The following is a 13,767-nucleotide window of genomic DNA, read 5'->3' as shown; positions in this document are numbered from 1 at the left end:
AACACATCAAGCTCAATTTAATGAGAAAAAAAGTAATGTTGTCCCAAACTTTGTTGGAGGCTCACTGCCAAGATGTGACAGAGGAGACAGAGAGTATTATTGTGCCACCATGCTTGCTTTATTCAAGCCTTGGAGAACTGGTCATGATCTGAAATCTGAGGAAGACACTTGGGATGAAACCTTCAATGACTATGAATTCACAGTGCAACAGAGGCAATATATGCAGAACTTTAATATTAGATATGAGTGTAATGATGCTAGAGATGATTTTTCTGCTCAACAAAAAAAGGGAGATTCAGAAGGAATATTTCCCCAGTGGATGTCAAATGAGACAATGTTGGATCTTGATGAATTAAATGCATATGATGGTGCTCACTTTGGGGATGCAGAGTATTATGAAAATGATGAAGAGAATATTCCAAATAAATATACAGCACTTGGAAAATATGGAAGGGCAAATCAAGAGCAAATGAATGCTACAAAAATTGCAATAAAAGAATCTGGCTGGCTGGATGAATCCCCAAATGGAATAAGTGAAGTTGACAAGGAACCAATCCAACCTGATATACTACAGTCTAGTTCCAAATGGAAAGCTTCAGTTGATCAAAAAAGACAGGAGGAGTTGGCTCAAAGAAATAAAAATATCCCAGCTCAGAAAAATATAAAAAACCAACAGATAGACCCCAATGAAAATGATGTAAAAATTGTTGACCAATCATATCTTACAAAAGACTTCAAAGCCAAAGAAAAATCAGCACAAAGGATGATTGATAAAGTTGTAAAAAAATATTCCCTTAACAGAGAGCAAGAAAAAGCCTTTAGAATTGTTGCAAATCATGCAGTTCAACCTCAGACTGAACAATTAAAAATGTATCTGGGTGGCATGGGTGGTACTGGAAAATCACAAGTCTTCAAAGCCCTCATTTATTTTTTTCAACAGAGAAATGAGTCTCATAGATTTATTGTGCTTGGACCAACAGGATCATCAGCTGCTCTTCTGAATGGATCAACTTATCATTCATTTTTGGGTGTGCCAATGAGTGGAATGGGTATCAGAAATGAGGCTACAAGCATTGCTCAAGTCAGAGCTAGACTAGATGGAGTTGACTATATATTCTTAGATGAGGTATCAATGCTCTCATGCCATGACATGTATAAAATTGCTTCACAGTTAGCCAAAGCACTCAATAATTTTGATAAGCCATATGGTGGAATTAATATGATATTTGCTGGTGATTTTGCCCAACTGCCCCCTGTTGGTGGTCAGTCTCTATACAGTCACTCAGTTGGAACACAAGTCCATTCAGGCTTAAAGCCAGGTGGCCAAGAAGCTGCTGTAGGAAAAGCTCTCTGGCATCAGGTTACAACTGTAGTCATACTTAGAGAGAATATGAGGCAGAAAACTCAGACTCCCCAAGATGCATCACTGAGAAAAGCATTGGTGAATATGAGATATGGAAATTGTACTGCTGAGGACATTAAATTTTTGAGAACTCTTCAAGCCAGTAAAAAGCCAGGAAGACCTAACATTGCTTCAAAGGAATTCAGAAATGTGGCAATTATATGTGGAAGACACACACAAAAAGATCAAATTAATCAAATGGGGTGTGAAAGATTTGCTGAGGAGACAGGCCAAAAATTGACCCATTTTTACTCTGTAGATAAGTGGGGAAAGGATGCTGATCCAGCTAATAAAACAAAGTGGGGAAAATCAAAGCACAAGTCAAATGAAATTGACTTTGATGATCAACATCAAATCTGGAATGTCAGACATGGATCAACTGAACACTTTGCTGGAAAGCTTTCACTCTGCCTTGGAATGCCTGTGATGATCAGAAATAATGATGCAACTGAGCTGTGCATAACAAAAGGTCAAGAAGGTTTTGTAGTTGGATGGCAGGCAAAGAAAGGTCCACATGGAAAGAGAATACTGGACACTCTATTTGTAAAATTAGATAAGCCTTCAAAAACTATTAAAATACCTGGGCTTCCAGAAAATGTGGTACCTTTAGTCAAGGGAACTAAAACTATTACATGTACATTCCCTAGTGACCTGAAGGAGTCTATAGAAAGACAACAAGTTTGGGTTCTACCTAATTTTGCAATGACAGATTATGCAGCTCAAGGAAAAACTAGACCATACAATGTTGTCCATCTCAACAGCTGCCATACTCATATGTCTTACTATACTTGCCTCTCCAGAAGTGCAAGTGCAGCTGGAACTATCATTCTACAAGGCTTTGAGCCCAGTATTGTTACTAGAGGATGTGCAAAATATCTTAGGCAGGAACTCAGAGAACAAGAACTTCTAGATGAAATTACCAGGCTTAGATATGAAGGGTCACTTCCTCCTTGTGTTGTAGGATACACACGCAATTCATTAATCAGAAATTTTCAAAACTGGAAAGGTACAGCATATGTTCCAGAGAAAACAGATGCATCTTTGAGGTGGAGTGAAAGTGATCCAATGGATATACTACCTGTGGTTACAGACAGTCCATGGCAGATAATTAAGAGAGGCAAAGATAAGAAAGCAGAGCAACCCAAGAAAGCTTCAACATTTGTCCCAGCTAAGGGATCAGTTGCAGTCAAGCATAAGCTGGATGATGATGATGAGATTAATATAAAGAAAAAGAGTAAAAAAATACTGAAGCCTAAGTCTAGCATCAAGTTGGGACTTCAATGGGATGGTATAAATTACAGTTGTGCATATGATAGCTTATTTGTGATTTTATATCATATTTGGAACATAGATCCTTCAAGGTGGACTACAAATTTTACAGAGATCAACCAAGATTATTTAGGTGCATTGGCAGCTGGTTTCAACAAGGTGCTTGAAGGAACACTTACTTTAGAAAATGTAAGAAATGAACTTAGACATGATCTTCATAATTTAGATCCTATCAAATTTCCTATGGGCAAAACAGGAGCTAGTGTTGGACAACTTACATTTGAAATGCTTAAGCATGAAGAAAATAATGCAGTGGCTGAAATAATATGTTCAGACTGTGGAAATGCATATGAAGTAGATGATACACTGGGATATGTTCTACATGCATCTGACCCTATACCAGCATCAACTTCAAAATGGATAGGATCAATTCAGAAGCCATCTACAGAAATATGTGGGGGTTGCTCAGGTGAAATGATTGAGCATGTATCCTATGCAGAGGTTCCAAAGATTATCATCCTGGAGTACCCATACTGTAATACTGAAACTAGTCACAAGGTAAAGTTTGTAGTAAATGGAGAAGAAGTTTTACTGAGCCTGAGAGGGATCATATACCATGGGGATAATCATTTCACCTCTAGAGTTTTTTCAATTGAAGGTAAAGTTTGGTTCCATAATGGGATAACCACCAAAAATAAGTGTATAGAAGATGGGCAGCTAGATGATAAAAGCAATAATGATCTTAGATACTATCAAGATCAGGAACTTGTTTTGGCTGTATATTCTCAACTTTAAATTAGAACTTTGTCTTGATAAATTTAACATTAAAATAGAATTCTAGATTAATATCTTTATAACATTGAATGCAAGCCACATTGATTTGAAGCAAATGATTATAAAGAATTGTAAATAAATGTCAAATGATTTTGCAATTTTTTAGACATTGTTACTGTAACATTATTCACAATCTCTTGGTTTACATTAATGTGGCTTGCATCCATTGTTGATGAAAATGTTAAAATATGCCTTTTAAAAAAAAAACTTACTCTACATATTTTTCAGCATTGGAGGTCCATGGGAAGGACTCATACATGCCATGCACAGCACTGGCCCACACCCACAAGTCATCTCAAATCGGCAGCAGCTGCTCCGCGCAGAGTGGTTTCCTGCGACAGTCCATCAACCACAAACCTGCGCGACTTTTCGGCTACTGGAACTCTTCCACATCATCACCCTGACAGGAAAACTGTCCGCTCACGAATTTTACAAGGCCCTCGAGTACCTCACAGATAATACTGAGCTCGAGATTCCCAAGGTAGGTTTGCTGTGCGGTCTGCAATTTCTGTCACTTACAAATCTGTTTTTAGACGCGATATAAGTCGCTCATGCGCATGATTCGCGAGTTTCGCCACTTGAAACTCATGAAGCGCCATGCGCGGGGGAACATTGAGCATGGCATCACACGTACGGCACGCGGGGATCTTGCTACCCTTTGTCCAGCATGCCCGATACCAGGAGTCAACCTTCCCGAGAAGTGGGAAGACGTCGGAATGGAATGGAAGTAAGTGTCGAGTTAGTCTAGTGGAGCCGAGCTGATTGGTCAATGTTTCTTTAAGGTTTCTCTATACCCTCATAATCGCCATGGACGCGAATTTTCGCTTGAAGAACCTGATGCGCTCGAGCCTCAAGAAGGACCCAGGATTACATACAGGGCTTGCATACTTCCCTGAAGATGCACCGTACCAAAAGCACATATTGAAGTATGCTACCCAAAAAGATGTACGTAGCGCTCTCTCGTCCATTCTGTGTCTCAACTCAAGTCATTCAAGATTAGCACCTGCAGTGGGTTTAAAACACTGGCGAATGCGGAGACACAGTTTTCGGCCGGTTTACGCTCAACCGGTGTAGGGATGTGTTTGTGTGCCAGACATGAAATTATTCGTCCTGGGGGGGTGGGAGACCTTCAAAAGGGAGAACGGTATGTACCTCCCGATGTGGTTCATCGCGCCGAAACTTATTTCTAGTGACTTAGGTACTGTAACATGGATTTCATCTTACTGTCCGCCCTCGCTCCACTCCTCGTCGCTTCGGTCTTTATCTCTTACGACATCGCTTGCCAATTCAAGCTTGGCTTCGAAACGCGAATGCCCAAGTTACCAAAAGATCTACACATTCACTCGGACGTTGAGCTGGGCTGGGGTATCCCCAAGTGTCATTGCCCCATGCATAAGGTGCCTTGCCAGGCTCCCCATTCGCTAAATTTCAAGCCCGGCGTGGGCCGCACCGATGGCGAGGGAATTGAACGGAGTTGGGCCGAGATGAATCGCGTTGCGAGTAGTACGAAGGAAATGGGTCCTGGGTCGCGGCATGACACGCTCGATGACCACTTCGAGCACCACAACTTTAGGAAATATGTTTCACTTGGTGAGGCATTCACGCATTTTTGATCGTTGATTGTACACTCACTATTTTTTCAGGACGAACATTGCATTGCTGGCTGACCCTTGCAATACCTGAACAAAAGCGTCAACAAGTCATCTTTGATGACTTTTCATCATCGCTCAAGGAGAACGGCCTGGAGGACAAATGGCTGAAGATGGTCTTGGAGTGGGAGAAAAACCCAAAGAAACCAAATCCGTATATTTCTGTGGTGACACGTTCGTTTTTTCACTACTTCTTATCGAGTGCATGATTAACTGATTGTTTTCAGATGCCTCCCAAGACGAAGTGAAGAAACAACTACTCGAGGAAGAAAAGCGCGCAGTGACTACTGGTGTGCCTCAGCTGCACGATACCGGGCCTACCGGCTTTATCTCAATGGGTCTGGTGGTCGAAGAATCCCAGTGAGTTATCTATTCTGTTTCTGGTCAAAGGTATTTGCTAATACACATGTCTAGACGCCGGATTATCTGGGATTCCAGGCACTCAGCCGAGCTCACAACCCACAAGGATAACGAGCTGCAACGCCGTCGTCTCCTTCTTCTACGCCACATCAAGCAGTTCCGCAACCTACAGGCCATCTACATGCCAGCTGCCACCATCATGCTGAACAAGGACGAGGCATCCCAGCAGGCCCTACCTGAAGCCAGCCGCAGGTCCACAGAAGCCGAATTTCAACTTCTCTGGCTTCCGTCATCGCTTCCCGCCGACCATCGTAAACACAATTGCAACGCGAACTTGGTTGAAATCGAAATCAAATTACGCGAGGCGCAGTGTCACGACACGCTTGACAAAGTACGCAGTTTGCAGCGTGGTCGGTTATCTTTCATCGGGTTCCGCAACCGCAACATTCGTGGACAAAATCCTAACACCAGGGCAAAGGACACCCTCGACCGACTCGAAGACAAGACGAAAGCTGTCGCGGTGAAATATATGGCAGCGAGGGACGCACTTTTGGCATTACGGGGTCCGGGAAGTTGGGAGAAAGAGTTGCGGCCACTGATGCACGGGGATCTGACAACGCCGGATGGACACGAGATTAGTATCGAGATTCTAGGCGACACGGTGGGCCCTGATGGGCGGACATTATCGAAGAAGAAACGAAAGGCGGAACAGTTGGATCTGGGGCAAGGAAGGAAAACAGTTTCGTGGATCTGGACCACGACGGCAGCGGTTGGCGATGGCGACGATGCTGTGCTTCATGAAGGTAAGGAGCCATTAATTTAGTATGATCAACCATTCATTAATTTCTAGCGGTACGAATCGAATGGGCCAAAGCCCGCGCGCGGTGCTTGCGCTGGACAGAAGAAGTCCACTTACTTAAGGAAGAGATGCGGAGGGTTCGGAAAACCCTAGAGTGGAAGGCGGCATGGTGGGATGATCGGCGGATGGGATGGAATGCTTTGGATGAGCCAACTCAGGAAGGGGTGCAGGCGTACGCGAGCCGGCAAGCAAGCATTCAGAGAGCCCTGCATGCGCGGTTTACACGCCTGTGGGACAAGCCATGGACACCTATAGCGAGTGCGGATGAAGCTAATGAAGGCCCCGGATATAGTATTGATCCTATCATTGAATCCCTGGCAGAGTGCGACGAGGAGTAGTGCTTTTTTTTGGCCCAAGTTGAATATACTTCTTTATTTGCAGTTGTTTATTTCTAAAGCTATGACATCCAAGACATGTTTCTCTAATCCATCCATTTCTCCCCCCCCCCTGATGGAGGCGGAAAGTGTTGAAGTACAAGTGTTGCTAGACAAACATATATCTGATGTATTTTATACAATCTATATAGCAGAGGAATGAGCAGGAGAGACGAAAGACCATCAGAGCTCCAAAATGGGAGATTGTTTGATGGTGTTTATCTCTAAGGCTACGACATCCAACATGTGTCTCTCCAATCCATCGATTTCCCCCCCCCCGACGGAGGCGGAAAGTGGTGGAGAACAAGTGTCAATACGCCAACATATATCTGGTATATTCTATTCAACTTATATCGCGGAGAAATGAGTGACAGAGAGGAAAAACCATCAAAGCTCCAAAATGGGAGATTGTTTGATGGTATTTACACTGATGCCCAAATAGAAAAACAACAGAGAGAGATGAAATATCATTTGCATTCCAGAAAGGGAGATACCTTTTAACAATTTATATACAGGACAACAGAAATACAGTAAAATGAGACACCAGAATGACCTGCATAGAACCAGGTGGGTATAGGCACTCCCTGGGTCACAGGGAAAACTGCATTAGTCCAGGAAATAAGGCCTATGCCTACAGCCATGGGTGGTTTTGAAGGACGCTGCAACTCTAATATAGCCCGGACTTTTTCCAAGTGAGTAGATAGCCCTAGCTGCGAGACTTTGTGACCTAAAAGTAGAATAGACGAGTAAAATAGGTGGCATTTCACGGGAGATAGTGTAATGCCCGCGTTCTCGATGGCTTCAAGGACCTTATCCAAGTGGTCTATGTGTTCTTCGTAAGTCTTCGAGAAGATCACAATGTCGTCAATGTAAACTAAGCAGAATAACCACAAGTAGGGGGCCAGTATCCCTTGCATTACCCGCTGAAAGATAGACGGCCCGTTGCGCAGCCCGAATGGCATCCGTTTGAATTGAAAAAGACCCCTGTGAGTTCTGAAAGCCGTTTTTTCAATGTCATCTTCATCCATCTCTAATTGGGTAAACCCTGATAAGGCGTCGAGTGAAGATAAGACCTGCGCTCCTGACAGTGAAGACAGGATTTCTGATTGTCTCGGAATAGGGAACTCATCCGGAATAGTCGCTGTGTTGAGCTTGCGGTAGTCGACACAAAATCGTGGTTTACCGTTGCGATAGGCGATCACTACGGGGGCACTCCAGGGACTTTTGGAAGGTTCGATCACATCTTGCTCGAACCATTTGTCCAACTGTTCGTCCATCACTGCCCTCTTTGCAGGTGAAGCACCGTACATTGGCACTGCTATCGGGACTTGTCCGTCCACGGTTCTGATATGCACTTTCGATGGGTGGTGTCCTAGACGTCCGTCGAATCCAAAAGCTCTCTGTCGTTTTTTCAGCATCTGCCAAGCTTTCTCCCTTAGGTTTTCAGGTAGGGATCCCACATCGAGATATTCTTCCATGTATTGAGAAGGGTACTCGGTCAAGTCAGGAAGTTCGGCGGTCTTCGGACCGAATAACTCTGGTTCCTCAGGCTTTTCCTTGTCAACTTCCCCCTCTTGGGAAGGAACGTTCGTCTCCTCAACGGTCGGACTTTCTGGGGAAGACGATTGCTGGAGTTTCTCTGAAGATAAAGCGATGATAGTGGCTAGCGCTTCCGCTGATCTAGTGAATTTATCGAGCCCTTCCTGGGTCAGAGGCGCATCAAAAAACTCTTGGGGGTTGGACAAATACCCTACGACATCCCCTTTCCTAATCCACTTTGGGTGAGGAGAAGGATTGGAAATTGGGATCCACGGGTCTGAAGCCGAGATAAGTACGTTTGGCACTACAAAAGGTGAATCGTTGGCAGAAGCTAATACATTCTTTTCGACCAGCCAGGTTTTGTCGTCTCCTAGATGACCTTCCACTTTGATTCTTTTACATTCATCTGGCCTGAGTCGGTAGTCTTCTGCAGCTCGTATGGTTTTCTGTTCGAGGCCGAATTTCTTTTTCTGTCTGACTTTTTTGGCTTTATTCCGTTTGTGTAGCTTCGCTTTGATAAAACTCGCATTGACGCAAGCACTCTGCCTCATACGGTCAAAATCTCTCGTACGGCTGACGCCCCTAGCAGGTACCGATTGTGGAATTCCTGCGAAATTCACTACCGAGCGGAAGTCGATTTTATGTGCCACCGTAAGTTTGTAGTTTATGTGGTAATCCTCCCCCAACAATATAGGTACCGTCATGTTAGGGACGACATACGCCTCAGCTTCTGTCTCTAAGAGGACCCCGTCTGACGACTCCATGAAGATTGGTATGCGAACGTAGCTTTGAATCGTTGCATCCTTATCGGTAAGCTGCCATAAGTTCAGCTTCATTCCTTTCCGTGATGGTGGCTTATCCTTTAACGTTTCCAGGTATTCTTGCGAAATTAGAGTCACATCTGCGCAAGAATCTAATCTAAGGTCGATACGGTCGTTCCTCGTGGATCCGACCCAGCCTTGAACCGCTACTACGGATATTCCTGTAGCTGAAGCCCCTGCGGGTGCGAATCGTCTCTTTTTCAGCTTGATTTTCGTCTTGGTTGGGGGAGGGCCGCTAGTTTCCTGGATTGGCTGACGTTCCTCGGTTTCCGAAAAGGGGGCTGCCGTGTCTTTCTCCGTTGGTTGGGAAGGTGCGTCGATTTCCTCCTCTGGAGGGGATCTGAAGTTGGGTTCTACATTGCTTGTCTGCTGGTGAGTCTGCAGAATATCAGCGTCTGATTCCGCTTCTTCGAGCAGGTGTTTGGACGATTTCGGCTTGGCTTTCTGGGCGATCCAGTCCTCGTCCTCTATTTCCTCCATCATTACGCCTCTCGGAATCTCAACGGATTCTCGACCACCGGACTTACTCGCTCCCAGCGCATTTACTTGCGTCGGGAGTGATGCCACCCTAAAACCCTGCTGTTGCGACAAAGATTCCGCTAAAAACGGCTCATCTACCACCGTTTCAGCTAGCTTTTCATTCAGAAGTATCGTGTAAGCTGTTGTGTAAGCTTTCTCTGACTCATTATCTGACCAGATTTCTGTAACGTTCGCAGAGCGTTTAGCTCTCTCGAAGTACACGTGCCAGTCTGGACATTCTTTGTCCCAGTGATTAGCACTCCCGCAAACTTTACAAGGTGACGGCGGCATCTTCCCCATCTTCGTTGTGACATGGTCGTTCTTCGGGAATGGGTACCCGTCTTTCGGTGGAGGGCGTTGCCGTTGTCGTAGTACTTGGTACGCTTCACGTAGGATGTGTTGATTCGAGTTGTGATCCTGCAGAGCTGTTGACATGCCTATCTCCTGATCTGGAGGTTTTTCTTCAGCTCTCTCAGCGGCGTTCTCTGTTAAGTTTCCGTGACGCAGATAAGATCGTTGCTTTTGATTTTCCTGTAGAAATCCCATCTGTCTTAATTGTGACGCTATCTGATCAATGGATGAACTTTGACCACCCTTCGATACGCGGTAGGCTTCCAAAAGAGCCTCCTCATGCTCGGTGACTCGCGAGTATAGCTCGCTCGAATCTTTAATACTACTTACCAATAAGATGGGCCCCCAGCTAATAGGAGCTTTTCTCATGATATAGAAGACCTCTAAAGGCCCTCCTGAGTTGACTGTCAAGAGCATTCTCGTGTATATAATGCGTCTTAAAATGAAATCTGAAGGCGACTCGTGTTTGTGGTGCCGTTCGCGGAATGTCTGAGAATTGTAATAGTTATTCATTTTGATCTGCCAGCGGTGGCCTAAGTAACCATCCTTTACGCCTTTCAGAAATTTAAGGTAGTGGGAACGCATGTATGTTTGGTGGGTGACCGGTAACGTAACGAACCATTTCTTCACGGGGGAGCCATCCTTCAAGCGGAACCACAACCAATAACCTAAGGCCTCAGGAATCCATCCACCTAGGTACGCAAGTTGCTGGACCTGCCAGAAGTACTCAATGGCAGTCCAGTGGTTACCGTCCCATTCCGGCAGCTGCTCCACTTTCAGCTCAGTTTTCATGGTGGCCGGCATATTCCCATAAGGTGCAGGGGGACCAGGGATTGAATAAGGAGGTCCTGCGTCTCCTCCTCCCCCACCACCTCCTCCCCCGGGGCTGCCGCCGCCTCCTGGGAACGGATGACTGCCTGAGGAAGGAAAGTTGGGGAAGTTGTAGTTGTTGGATGGTGGGTTGTTAGGAGGGCCTCCTCCTCCGCTGTGTCCGCCGCCTCCTCCACCACCACCATTGCCACCTCCCCCTGGGGGTCCTCCGCTACCCATAGGAGGATAGCCTCCTCCAGGGTTTGAAGAGTTGTTGGTGTCGGTGTTCCGCAGTGGATTGGACGAGTTAGTCGGGCGTAGACTCTCGCTTTGAGCGTTCTCGACCGTGTTACACTTGGATACTACCATAGCGTCTGAGGGTTGACTTGATGCTATGTTGTACTCTCTGACGTTGTCCCCAAAAATGGTTCTAGACGGTGTGGCCAATCCAACGGTAACGTCCTGCGTCAAACCAGGGGTCGGCGTGGACAGTTCGCCGGGGGTCGAAAAGAATGACGTTGGAGGGGTGCTACTTGATGTGTCGAAGAACTTGTTGTTGGTTCGGAACGGGGTTTGAAACCCGAAAGAGAGTTCGGTAGCCTCCTCCTGGCCTCTTCTGCGCTCCATGCTGGACGAATTCTCGTCCCAGGGAGCCATGTCTTCCCATTCCACCTTCTTCTTCCCCATCAAAACATCTGTTTTCAATGGCTGAGGTTCGGTGGGTAATGGTGACTTCTCCTTTGCGGGGAGAGGTTGCGTAGGATGGACTATGTTCCATGGCTGACCTTGAGCGATGGCGGAGAGGGCGCCTGGACTCAGTTGCTCCCGATGATGGGGGAATTTTTGCAGCATGAATCTCATGCGATTGTCGATTCCTCCGATCCTGTCGTACTCTTCGTGTAATTCCGCGACCGTCGATATAGGCGATGAGGGAACTTCAAGGTGTTGGTACTGAGCTTCGTATTTGATGACAGTTTGCTGGGCGACCAGTAGCCGTTTGAGTAAAATCGAGTAGGCTACTTCTAGTTGTGAACGGCTTTCGCACCCTTGTAAGGCGGTGATCATGGTTTCTTCGGGGTCGATTCGAAATATGGTCCTATGTTCCTGAATTAGCTCCGCCATTCTGTCGAGGAACGTCTGGAGTTCGGTGACGGCTCGAATGATACGTTCCAGGCGTGTGTCGGCAAGACATATGAGGGAGTCTGGGTCTGAGTTGTCGTCCTTGATAACGATGTCCCTGGGTTTGAGATTCGGTTGTTGTAAAATCCAGGAAACCTCAGCCGCAGTCGAAAGGTTCGGTCCTTGTTCATGGTTGTATTCGAGGATAAGGCTATACATGGGGGACATGGAGTATCCCTTGTCCATGCCAAGTCGATGGCCCAAACTTGCCTCCTGAGGTATAGCGTCGGCTGTGGTGGAGGTGGAAGGAGAAGGGTCAACTGAAGTCATCTTAGAGGAGGAAGGAGCGGTGTAAAATGTCGATTTCAGCCTGGGGATCTGAGAGGGCTGATGAGGGGGTTGGTCGCGCTGAACGGCTGACGTAGTTGACGAGGTAGCAGGGGGAGCGTCGGTGGTGTTTCTCCTCCAAGGGGAGTCTGTTGTGGGGGGCGAAGGGGTAATCGTAGAGGATTTAGAGCCAGGAATTCTCGAAGACCCAAATGTGCTTGAGAAAGCGGGTCTACCCCCCTAGATACAACGGGGGGAGTCGAGTTCTTTGGTGCTCAGTAGTGGGACAGGGTGATCGACAGAACGGAAGAGTGTAACGGATCGCTTGTAGTGTAGACGACCGGATGTATAATCTAGATCCAGTCAGACAGTCGGCTAGGTGTATCGACTGATCCCACAGTGTCCACCTTTGTGAACCGCAACTTAATGCAATGGTTACTTAGGTTGTGGGACAGTCGTTGGAGCACCTAGCGGACGAGGCAATCAAGGGTGTGAGGACTCACGTAGTTGGTCTCAATAGCGTTGGGAGTCGTGGAACGTGACCGTTCAACGTACCCGTACTCCGATCTCCACGGACAGTCCCTGTGGAGATGACAACGGTATGTTCTGTTCCGCTTCTTGTTCACTAATCTCTTCTAGAGCTTGAGTCAGAGCCATTGGTAGGGCTCTAGTATCCAAGCAATACAAGGGATGTGTGTGGTAGAAAAGATAATACTGCCTCATGTACTACATGAGGTATATGTACAATGCTTACGTAAAGCATATCGTGATACAAACAAATAAGAGAGAGTGAGCATAAGGGGCGAATGTTGTAGGCGTGCTTTGGGAGACGGAAAGGATAGAGAGTAGCTTGCTTACTGGTAAATGGTATGCTACAGTATCACCATATATAGACCACTGCCTGATCGTGTGTAACACGTTCTTTGAGTTTATGAAGAGACTTGCTTTGACGTGGCACTTGAATTGTTTGGACTGGCCAAGACAACAATGAGTGTGCAAAGAAAACAGACAAGATGTGGTAGATAGATACATTGCACAAATCGTTTGGACTGGCCAAGACAACGAAGAGTGCAAGACAGCAAAGTGCACAGCAGACCACCTGCTTTGGATGTGGCATTATGTGTGTTGCATTTGGATTGACCAAGATGATGACAATGCTAATGTGGCATCACAGAATGCTCTGTGTTGCGTTTGGATTAACCAAGACGATGACAACACTATGGATGTGGCATCACAGAATGCTCTGTGTCATGTTTGGATTGACCAAGACGATGACAACAGAGTTTGTACTTAGCAAGCAGAAGTTGACGTTGAGTTTTCGGAAGTATCCGAAAATGACGTACTTCCCTTGCGGGCTACCTTTGATTTTGAAGGTAGCCCGCAACGGAAGTACGTCATTTTCGGATATTTCCGAATTGTCACGTTTCCTGTGTCCTCTTCTGCAAAGACTGTCCCTTCTACTTTTGCCATCTGCTTGTTGTCATCTTGGCCAGTCCAAATGCTTTGAGTGTGTTGTTACAAGTTCTCTGAGTTT

This window comes from Laccaria bicolor, genomic scaffold (genome assembly GCF_000143565.1).
Source record: "Laccaria bicolor S238N-H82 LACBIscaffold_84 genomic scaffold, whole genome shotgun sequence".
In the NCBI taxonomy this organism is placed as follows: domain Eukaryota; kingdom Fungi; phylum Basidiomycota; class Agaricomycetes; order Agaricales; family Hydnangiaceae; genus Laccaria; species Laccaria bicolor.
Note: the sequence above shows the minus strand (reverse complement) of the source record.